Genomic DNA, 9953 nt, shown 5'->3' with positions numbered 1-9953 from the left:
ATCCTATCTTCTGCTTCCGTTATTCTACTATTTGTTGCCTCCAGAGTGTTTCTGATCTCATTTATTGCTTATTTATTATATATTGACTCTTCTTTATTTCTTCTATGTCCTTGTTAAACCTTTCTTGCATCTTCTCAATCCTTGTCTCCAGGCTATTTATCTGTGATTCCATCTTGATTTCAAGATTTTGGATCATTTTCACTATCAGTATTCGGAATTCTTTCTAAGGTAGATTCCCTATCTCTTCCTCTTTTGTTTGGTTTGTTGGGCATTTCTCCTGTTCCTTTACCTGCCGGGTATTCCTCTGTCTCTTCATCTTGGTTATATTGCTGCATTTGGGGTGGCCTTTCTATATTCTGGGAATTTGTGGAGTTCTCTTTATTATGGAGTTTCCTCACTGTGGGTGGGGTTGTATCAGTGGCTTGTCAAGGTTTCTTGGTTAGGGAGGCTTGTGTTGGAGTTCTGGTGGGTGGTTCTGGATTTCTTCTCTCTGGGGTGCAATGAAGTGACCAGTAATGGGTTATGAGATGTCAGTGGTTTTGGAGTAACTTTGAGCTGTCTGTATATTGAAGCTCAGGGGTTTGTTCCTGTGTTGCTGGAGAATTTGCATGGTATGTCTTGCTCTGGAACTTGTTGGCCCTTGGGTGGTGCTTGGTTTCAGTGTAGGTATGGAGGCATTTGATGAGCTCCTATCGATTAATGTTCCCTGGATTCAGGAATTCTCTGATGTTCTCAGGATTTGGACTTAAGCCTCCTGCTTCTGGTTTTCAGTTTTATTTTTACAGCAGCCTCAAGACTTCATCTATACAGCACCGATGATAAAACATCTAGGTTAAAGATGAAAAGTTTCTCCACATTGAGGGACACCCAGAGAGGTTCACTGAGTTACATGGAAAAATATGGAACACTTTACAAATTTGTGTGTCATCCTTGCGCAGGGGCCATGCTAATCTTTTCTGTATCATTCTAATTTTAGTATATGTGCTGCCGAAGCAAGCACTCAAATTCCTTTAGTATTATCTTATGGTTAAGATTGGGATGTCAGAGGGTTTTTCTCAGTGTTATTTCTTTACTTGTAGATTGCAATCTTTATATCTGTGTCTGAGAAAGGGTCTTGCTTCTAGGCTGTGGAGTATGCTGCTGTTGCTTGTTACTTGTCTCTGGGGAACACAAAATGTGCTTCCTGCTTGTTCCATCCCAGGCTTGAGCAGGTCCTGTGCATGTGGGTTTCAGATGTAGGGCTTCTCAGAAATTCTGTCCCTCATCTCTCTCTCTAACAGCTGAACTCTGTCTTCTGTCTTGTGCCAAAGAGAATATCCTGCCTATCTCCCTCTGATATGAGACCTCTTACAGAATCCTCAGTTCAGTTCAGTTCAGTTGCTCAGTCGTGTCCAACTCTTTGTGACCCCATGAACCACAGCACACCAGGACTCCCTGTCCATCACCAACTCCCGGAGTTCACTCAGACGTACGTCCATCAAGTCAGTGATGCCATCCAGCCATCTCATCCTCTGTCATCCCCTTCTCCTCCTGCCCCCAATCCCTCCCAGCATCAGAGTCTTTTCCAATGAGTCAACTCTTCACATGAGGTGGCCAAAGTACTGGAGTTTCAGCTTCAGCATCATTTCTTCCAAAGAAATCCCAGGGCTGATCTCCTTCAGAAAGGACTGGCTGGATCTCCTTGCAGTCCAAGAGACTCTCAAGAGTCTTCTCCAACACCACAGTTCAAAAGCATCAATTCTTTGGCACTCAGCTTTCTTCACAGTCAGACTCTCACATCCATACATGACCACTGGAAAAACCATAGCCTTGACTAGACAGACCTTTGGTGGCAAAGTAATGTCTCTGCTGTTGAATATGCTATCTAGGTTGGTCGTAACTTTCCTTCCAGGAAGTAAGCGTCTTTTAATTTCATGGCTGCAGTCACCATCTGCAGTGATTTTGGAACCCCCAAAAATAAAGTCTGACACTGTTTCCACTGTTTCCCCATCTATTTGCCATGAAGTGATGGGACCAGATGCCATGATCTTCGTTTTCTGAATGTTGAGCTTTAAGCCAACTTTTTCACTCTCCTCTTTCACTTTCATCAGGAGGCTTTTTAATTCCTCTTCACTTTCTGCCATAAGGGTGGTGTCATCTGCATATCTGAGGTTATTGATATTTCTCCCTGGTCCAGGGCTGTTTCTTGTTCATTCCCCATGGATAGAGAGGTTTTCTGGTTTTTGTTTAGTTTTGTTTGTCTTTTATCCTTCCCCCAGCTATTCAGGGTGGGTGTTCACCTGCACCCTGAATGAACAGTTTACTGCCCTGTGGCTTTAGGGGAGAAGAGTCTAGTTGTAACTTTGTTGCTTTCCGTCAGCAATGTTGCTCCCCTCCTCCAGACTCACTGGGGAAAGGGAGTCTTCTTTGGTGTCCTGCCTGCTTTCTGTCCTGTCTGGAGCAGTGAGTGGATGTCTGCAGAGAAGAGCCTGCAAGTGGGTGTGGATTCCTCTTGTGTTTGCAGCTCCCAGGGGTGCTGTACCCTCATGCTAGTCCACTTTTGTCCTTTCACAGTTTGTTACAACTTTTAGCTGAGTTCTTTTTATTTTAGCCTAGTATGGTACCCAATGTCTCTTCTTCCTATACTCAACCACAAGTAAGCCCTTGCTTAGTTTCATCTCTTCTTGGAGAGGCTGTCTGTCCATACATAGCCTTTGAGCTTTTTGATTCTGTATGACCTTAGTTTTCTGATGGATTCAAGAAAAGTGGTAATTCTGCTGATTGTTGTGAGGATGGGAGAGGTACTTTTTCAACTTTTCTACATACTAGGTAGGAGTGGAACTCATATGTTTTCATATCTAATCAAGCATGTACCCTCTCTTTATTCCTTTTAAAGGGTTTCTTAGCTATTCTCATGTATTTATTCTCTTAAATACTCGTTAGAATTATTTTGTCAAGTTCTTCATCTCTCATCTTTCCCCCAAAAAACAATTCTTTTCAGAGGGAAAGGGTGTTAAAATATGTAGACTGATTTGCATTCTCGGTAGTGTTGAAACTCCCACTGCCAAGATCTGAAGATCACAGCCAGGGCCAGTGTTGTGATTGGAAGAATCCTCAAAGGCCAGCCTGCCTCTAAATCCTACTCATCTGCTCTGGTGCCTTGAAATTCCAGTATTAGAGGTAAGAGAAATATTTTCAGAGCCTTAGGGGATTAAAATGTATGCAGTTTGCCTTGGAAGGATCAGTATAATTTGTAACCATTCCTCTACTTACAAATTAAGACCACATATCTGCACAAAGTTTTGTGTGAATTGAGTGACTGAGTGTGTGAATGTGTAGAAAGAAGGAGAGGAATTTTGTTAAGAACATGAGAGCTTGAGGGAAAATTCCTGGATCTGAAACTGAAAGCCATAGAGTAGCTGAAAATGAGGACACTAAACCCCCTGGTGGCCAGGGGCAGTGAAAGCCCCATGGGCAGCTCTGTGGTCATCATGCTTCAACCTGGCAGTCAGAGCCAGGGCAGACAAGGCTCCTCAGAGCAACTGGGCATGACTTGGGGGTGGGGGAGGGGGGCACAAAGTCTCCAGAATGTGTGGTGGAGGAAAAAAATTCTCCAAGAGGAACCAGTAATTATCACACCTATTGATTTGTTCTACCATGGCCCTCACAACTGTGACTCTCCTGGAATCAAATGAAACAATCCATCAATGGTTTCAGAAAGAATTTTCCAGTAGGGGAAATAGAGAAAGAAAAAAATTCTGGGAAAGGAAAAAAAAAATCAAAACACCCAAACTTCTTGATGTTTTCCACAGACTGTTTTAGAAAGAGAAAGAATGATGCGATTCAATAAAAGATGATGATCCTTGGTTGACCCAAGTCATTTCACAGACCAAAAGCCAGAGGAACATAAAAGGCATAGACGCCCATAGGCAGACCATAGTTTTGATTTTTAAGACGCAAAAATTTTTTGTAAATTAATATTTAATTTTCAACCAACTCCAGCACCTCATTAAGGAGGGGGCTGTTCTGTGCCAGACTCTTCCAAGGAAACTGCTGGGTTTGAGTGTAGGTGTCAGCAAACATTTCCCAGTGTGCTCTAATGGGGAAATATTTATTCCGTAACACTCCTCTCTGACCAAAAAAACAATTATGTGACATATTTTATATGACCAGGGAGATTTGGACTAATCATATCCATAACGTACCCTAATACTGAGAAACAGTTTTACGGGTATTTGTTCTTTGGCATGGATAGGGTGCTCCATCCTGGAAGAATGAGGCTTCATGGGAATTTCTCTTTAGCACTTAGAAAAAATAGTTTGGGAACACATAAGGCTGTGCTTGGTTTGGGATCTTGAATCCTGGAAGGTCTCTGGAAAAGGTGAGTGGGTGTGTGAAATAATTGTTAGTTACTGCAAGTCCATTTCATAATGGCCTATAAAAACACACATAGTCCTTTTCTGACACTGCTATGCCTTTACTAAAACTTTTTGAAACAAAAAAGACTTCCCACAAAGTCATTTTCTGCTATTGGAGGGATAACATTTAGAGCAAGGTATAAAGGACCTTTGCCAGAGTAATTACTATTTAAGGCAAAGATCTCCAAGATTTTACTTGGAACTGAGCAGGCTGGCGCTGCCCCTGCCCTGTGGATGCACCACACACATCCAGCAGCCACAGAAAAGCTGGCCGCCCTGCCAGGCAACGCTGCAATGTTAATAGAAATCACATGTTCTCAAGGGTGAAATATGATTATCTGCTAAGTGAAGGCTCTGTCAGGAGAAGCCAGAGGAGTGGCAACAACATGCCGAACCAAAACCCCGGAAGCGGTCCTGACCCTTTTCCATCCATCCCCTCTCCTGTATTAGAATATGTCCCTGTGGGCACCTCCATGGCATGGCTGCCAGGACTCAGCATCCCAAGGCCAAGGCAAGTTTATGAACAGAAGGATCATTTATGTGGCTGTTGCATCTGGAACACACAGCAGTTCAGTGATTTGAAATCACTGGAAGAACAGAGAGAGGGATGTGTTATGGCTGAGGGCAGAATTTGGGCTAACGTTCAACAGACCAGCCACAGAGCCCATGTGTTAGTGTCCTGCTGGTAGTTCTGTTAGGAAGACCTGTCATGTGTTGGGAAAATAAGATCTCTTATTAGAAGATAATTATTGTTATGTAAAAGTGATGCTGTGAAGCTGCTCAGTTACCCATGCTAGTGAAAAATCAAATTCATCATCTAACTGATACAAAATACAATAGGAAATGTAGATATATACAGTCAAACAAATGCTATATTCATGATCTGCTCAGCATACTGTCTGGTTTGAGGCATGATTGGTAGCAGGCATGGTTCCATGTGGCAGGGTCAGGTCTGCCAGTTTAGGAAATCCCTCTCTCCCCCTACATCCTACCTCCATTAATAATTTGTTATGATTCCTTAATCCATACACCTCTAAACCACTTACCAGCTCCAAGTTGTCACCGTGCAACAAATAGTACTTTTCTCTTCCGTGATGCAGAGACAGTCATATTTCCTTTTATATTCCTAAATTTACCTTGATCTCCAAGATAGGAAGAAAATGTACTTCTGTAATTTGGGGATATGGAACTAACAATCTATGTTTTTCTTCTTTGTTTCTTTCACAATTTTTATAGTGTTTTATTACATTTTCTTTTATCCCTCTTCTTTCCAACAGAAAGAGACCTGCTTGTTTTTTTGGCTGTATAGGAACCATTCCATTTTCTTGACCATATTATTGCATTTCTCTGGACCTTCTCCAGTTCTATTTTGCCTTCCCAGCAAAGAGATGTTTTTAAAAAGCAGTTATTTGGAGGAATAGCATCAACATGGTTTATTATTTTTCTGCTTCATTAAATACCAGTCTGCTGTACTAATAGCTGTCAGTAAAGCCAAAAGTTAGTCAAGTAAATCATTTTGTTTAAAAATAGAAGTGTTGACACAGGCACAATGTACTAATTTGCTAATCCTTTTGGGACATACACACACATATAACTAATTTTGTACACATTCACATAACTTTGTAACATCCAAGGTAGTGATATAATTACATACCCAGAGCTGCCAGTTAGTGATCAATAAATTGATAAATTATCAGTATATTGATATATTCATACATTTGGTATGACTATAGTGTATGCAAATTAATGATAGGGTCCCATAATTAAACAGCTGGAAAAAGCTCTCAAGCATCATCTAGACCAGCCCAGTATTCCTAGATTAGGCAACATTTGAAATAGGCAAATCAAATATTGTCTTTCTTGTAATTTCAGAGTCTTTATTAAGCATTGACTGTGGCTAGCACCATGTCAGGCACAAGAGGCAGGAAGATGGAGGGGACCTTGTTCTGGCTCTGAAAGTAGGGCCACACTTGAGATGCCAAGCCATTGGGTTATTGAGAGGATTAAAGGGACTGATATCTGTTAGAAGACCAGGTACATAGTGAGCTTTGCCTAAGTTTGCTATTATTATTTTTAAGTTTGAACATTTTAACTTCTATGTTTTTATAATTGGAAGGAAATGGCCTGTTTAAAAATACCCAATGAGAAGTGCAACACTAGAAGTATGAACAGAATACCATGGGAACCTGGAGAAAGGAAGGGCGGGACCTGCCTGGAGGAGTGGGAATGGGTATCAGGAAGAAGTTGAATTGGGGCCTCAAAAGAGAGAAGGTGGGAGAAGAGCTTTCCAGTCTGGGGTGACAGCAAGTACTAACTGGATGCATTCTTGCTTCATTTGGAGGCAATTTCCCTTTGTTGAGGACTTTTGAGAGATAGAGAATGCTGATTAGAGATGCCCCAACAATAACCCGTCTTTCTTGAAGGACAGTAAGTCACCCATAATAAAGCTTCCCTTCCAGACCGTAATCTGCTCAGTTCTTTTTCCTCAGGGGATTTATTCTCATCTTTTGTTTTTGTTTTTGTTTTGGTAGAAAGGCAGTTAGCAAGAGCCTTGGCAAAATTATAAAAGAAACAATATGTCCTTTTGACTGACCCCTTCCCAGTTTGGAGTCTTGTCCCCATTCAGCATTGCCTGATGTTCACTGAACAAGAAAAAGGAACCCACAAGCTCATTCTCACGGCCTCTTCTGGGCTTACCATGCACTGTCTGCATCCTAAAGGCGAGCTTTCTGAGAATAATGTTTTAATGCAGAGGTTCCTTGGCCAGTAAAATTTTCAAAAATTTTGGCAACCCTCAACGAAGTGCTAACTTTTTATTTTGCTAAGTGGGAACATTAAAAAGAAAACAAATTCCCACCCAAGAATATCACCACTATTTCTTAAAAGAAAGCATTTTTTTAAACAGCAACAAATAGTGGAAAGGGTAGAATTTCAGATTAAAGGATAGCCTTTTACAAGAAATAGAACTGGTTCAGGAAAGTTCACTAGCTTTATTTTGCTGCTGATCAGTGATGGTCATTTGGGAAGGGCTGCATTGACTAAAAGGGATGAATACCTAAGGGTGGGAAGTCAGCCACCAGTAGGGGCTAAGTGGGAACAGACAGAACCTCATGGTTTTCTCTGCCCCTCTGCCTTCTGTTTCACCATTGGATTTCTATCTGCTTCAGGAGCTCAGCTTTATCTGCTTCCATCTCCTGACTATTGTGGGAACTGAGCCTTGTTTTTTGGGGTCAACTGCCCAGACCATCAGGGCTTCCCAGGTGGCTATAGTGCCACCTGCAATGCAGGAGACATAAGAGACATGGGTTTGATCCTTGGGTTGGGAAGATCGCCTGGAGGAGGGCATGGCAACCTACTCCAGTAGTCTTGCCTGGAGAATCCCTTGGACAGAGGAGCCTGGTGGGCTATAGTCCATGGTGTCACAAAGAGTCAGACACAACTGAAGCAACTTAGATCGCACACATGCCCAGATCATCAGGGTCAGGAATTGACCTAAATGGACCTGTTGCTGGTCCCTGTCATTTCAAATCTCTTCAGTCAGTTATGCTCACTGTTTAAAAACCTTGAGTCAAAACCTGTGCTTGATCATGGCCCAAGCCTTGAAGAATACATTTGTCCTATTATCCTAATGTATTAGGAAGAATACATTAGTCCTAATGAGGAATACATTATTCCTCAATATGTCTATTGAGGTTTAGAAACTTCACATCAAGTGAGGTTGACATGCTTAAAATATAACTTTGATGTAAGTGCTTTTCTGAAGATAACAGTCACCTTTGAGGTACTTTGCATTTCTAGCCCACTTAGGACACATCAAGTGTCAATAAAGTTTGATTTATCCAGTAGCCAAGCCAGACCACTATGGACAGGGTCAAGATGCTAGCATTAGGGAATGGAAATATGCAAAAACTGCCTTTCTATTTTTGGTCATGTTCTGCAGCGTGGTTCCTAGAATAAATTGCCGCTGCACAGCAGGATTCAAGGAAACAGTGCTGACGGCCTCACTCTTCTTGCATTGTGAAGCCTGGAGAAAGATCCGCCCACTGCTGACTTGTGTCCTAAATGAAAAATGCATTCCAGGTAGAACTGTGGCTCCTAATAATTTACTGGATCTTGCTCAAGAGAAATAGACATGAGTATTTATTTATAGCTGCTCAACTCCCTTTCAGACGCACTCCAAATTTATTATTCTTGAAATTGAATTAGTTGTAATCACTGATTATGGGAACACGGAACAATTTCGAGGCAGGCCGGGAGGAAACTTTTGTCGTTAGACTCTCCTGCACTAAATCCTGTTTCAGCTGTGGGCCTTGGGCAGGAACTTAAATATTTCACTGTATTTTCACATCTGTAAAATGGGGAGGTTCCATTTATTTGGCAGAATCATTGTGAAGGTTGAAAAGAATAGTTGTGCAATGCTGGACAGATAACAGACCCTCAGGGAATAGTTCTGGTCATTATTATCAAGAATTATTTAGAGTGGGAAAGAAAGCTTTTTTGGCATTTCCTGACCACCCTGGGACAAGGGTAAGGAGTGGGAGACGGCTGGGAGAGTGTGGTCTGTTTCCTTGTGCTGGCTTCTAAATGTTTTCTCCTCTTCATGATGGATGGGCGAGGACAGGGATCACTTGTGGGTGGCTTGAGGAAATAAGTGAGCAAACAGCTGCCTCTTGCTCTTAAAGTTTGGGGCCCTCGCCACCTCCACCCACAACACCTGTGTCCTTAATGGTGATTCAAATGCACATGTCTCCTTCAGGAAGGTTGAAAACATCCTTGCAGGCCTGTCCTCCAACCTGGACTGCTCTGTATGTCCCCCTGGCAGTGCGCACAGCACATGCTAGTTTGTTGACTCTGGAAACCAGGTTAGCACAACGCAAATAGGACTTGAGTGAACTTGGGGACAGCTGAAGCAGCTGGACACATAAATCCCTTTTCCATGACCATGGTGGCCTTTGGCTTACTCCACTGGAAGAGAGGAAGGAGAGGATGAAATGCACTGTCATCCAGGCCAGGTTCAAAGACAGGGATGCCAGCAAATATAGTCTGCTCCTGTTTTTAAAGTTCTCTTCTCTTGTTACTATTGCTCAGTGTAAACAGTCGGCACTCAATGAACACTAGCAGACAGATGGAATCACTGCTCTCACCAGTTGGCCTGAAAGTACTACCTGCCCTACCCCCTGAGCCTTGGCTGCTGTGTGGCACTACCCCTGGCTAAGCCCCAACCCCCCTACTTAGCACCTGTCAATCTCCTGTCCTCTATGAAAGAGCCTATTTTTCTCGAAACCTGCTGGGCCCTCCACTTCTCCGGGATTTCCTCAGTGCTGTCTGTCCAAGTCTTTCTGCTGCTGGAGGTGTTGCTAAGGCCCAGAAACTCAGGGAAAGGAAAAACGATTCAGCTCTAGGCATGACTACAAAGTCTTCGCCTTCCCAGCAGCCTGGGGGGTTTTCTTCTCACCAGGACAACAGTGAGTCTCATTGGCTCCCACTGCACAGGCCAGCTCTAACCGTGTCTCCACCCGGGGCAGCCACCCAGGTGATTTCATGGGGTCCAAGGAA

The 9953-nt window shown here is 42.8% G+C and overlaps 1 non-coding gene across 1 annotated transcript; it reads right to left on the bottom strand.

Annotated features, from left to right (window-relative positions):
* Positions 1–893: 893 nt before the first annotated feature.
* LOC138074645 (U6 spliceosomal RNA) lies at positions 894–1000 on the bottom strand. The gene has a single exon (XR_011144476.1). It is a non-coding gene; the product is annotated as a U6 spliceosomal RNA (small nuclear RNA).
* Between the last annotated feature and the right edge of the window lie 8953 nt (positions 1001–9953).

Source organism: Capricornis sumatraensis, chromosome 2 (assembly GCF_032405125.1).
Source record: "Capricornis sumatraensis isolate serow.1 chromosome 2, serow.2, whole genome shotgun sequence".
Lineage (NCBI taxonomy): Eukaryota > Metazoa > Chordata > Mammalia > Artiodactyla > Bovidae > Capricornis > Capricornis sumatraensis.
The sequence above is the reverse complement of the archived record's forward strand: the minus strand, read 5'-3'. Positions and strand labels throughout refer to the sequence as shown.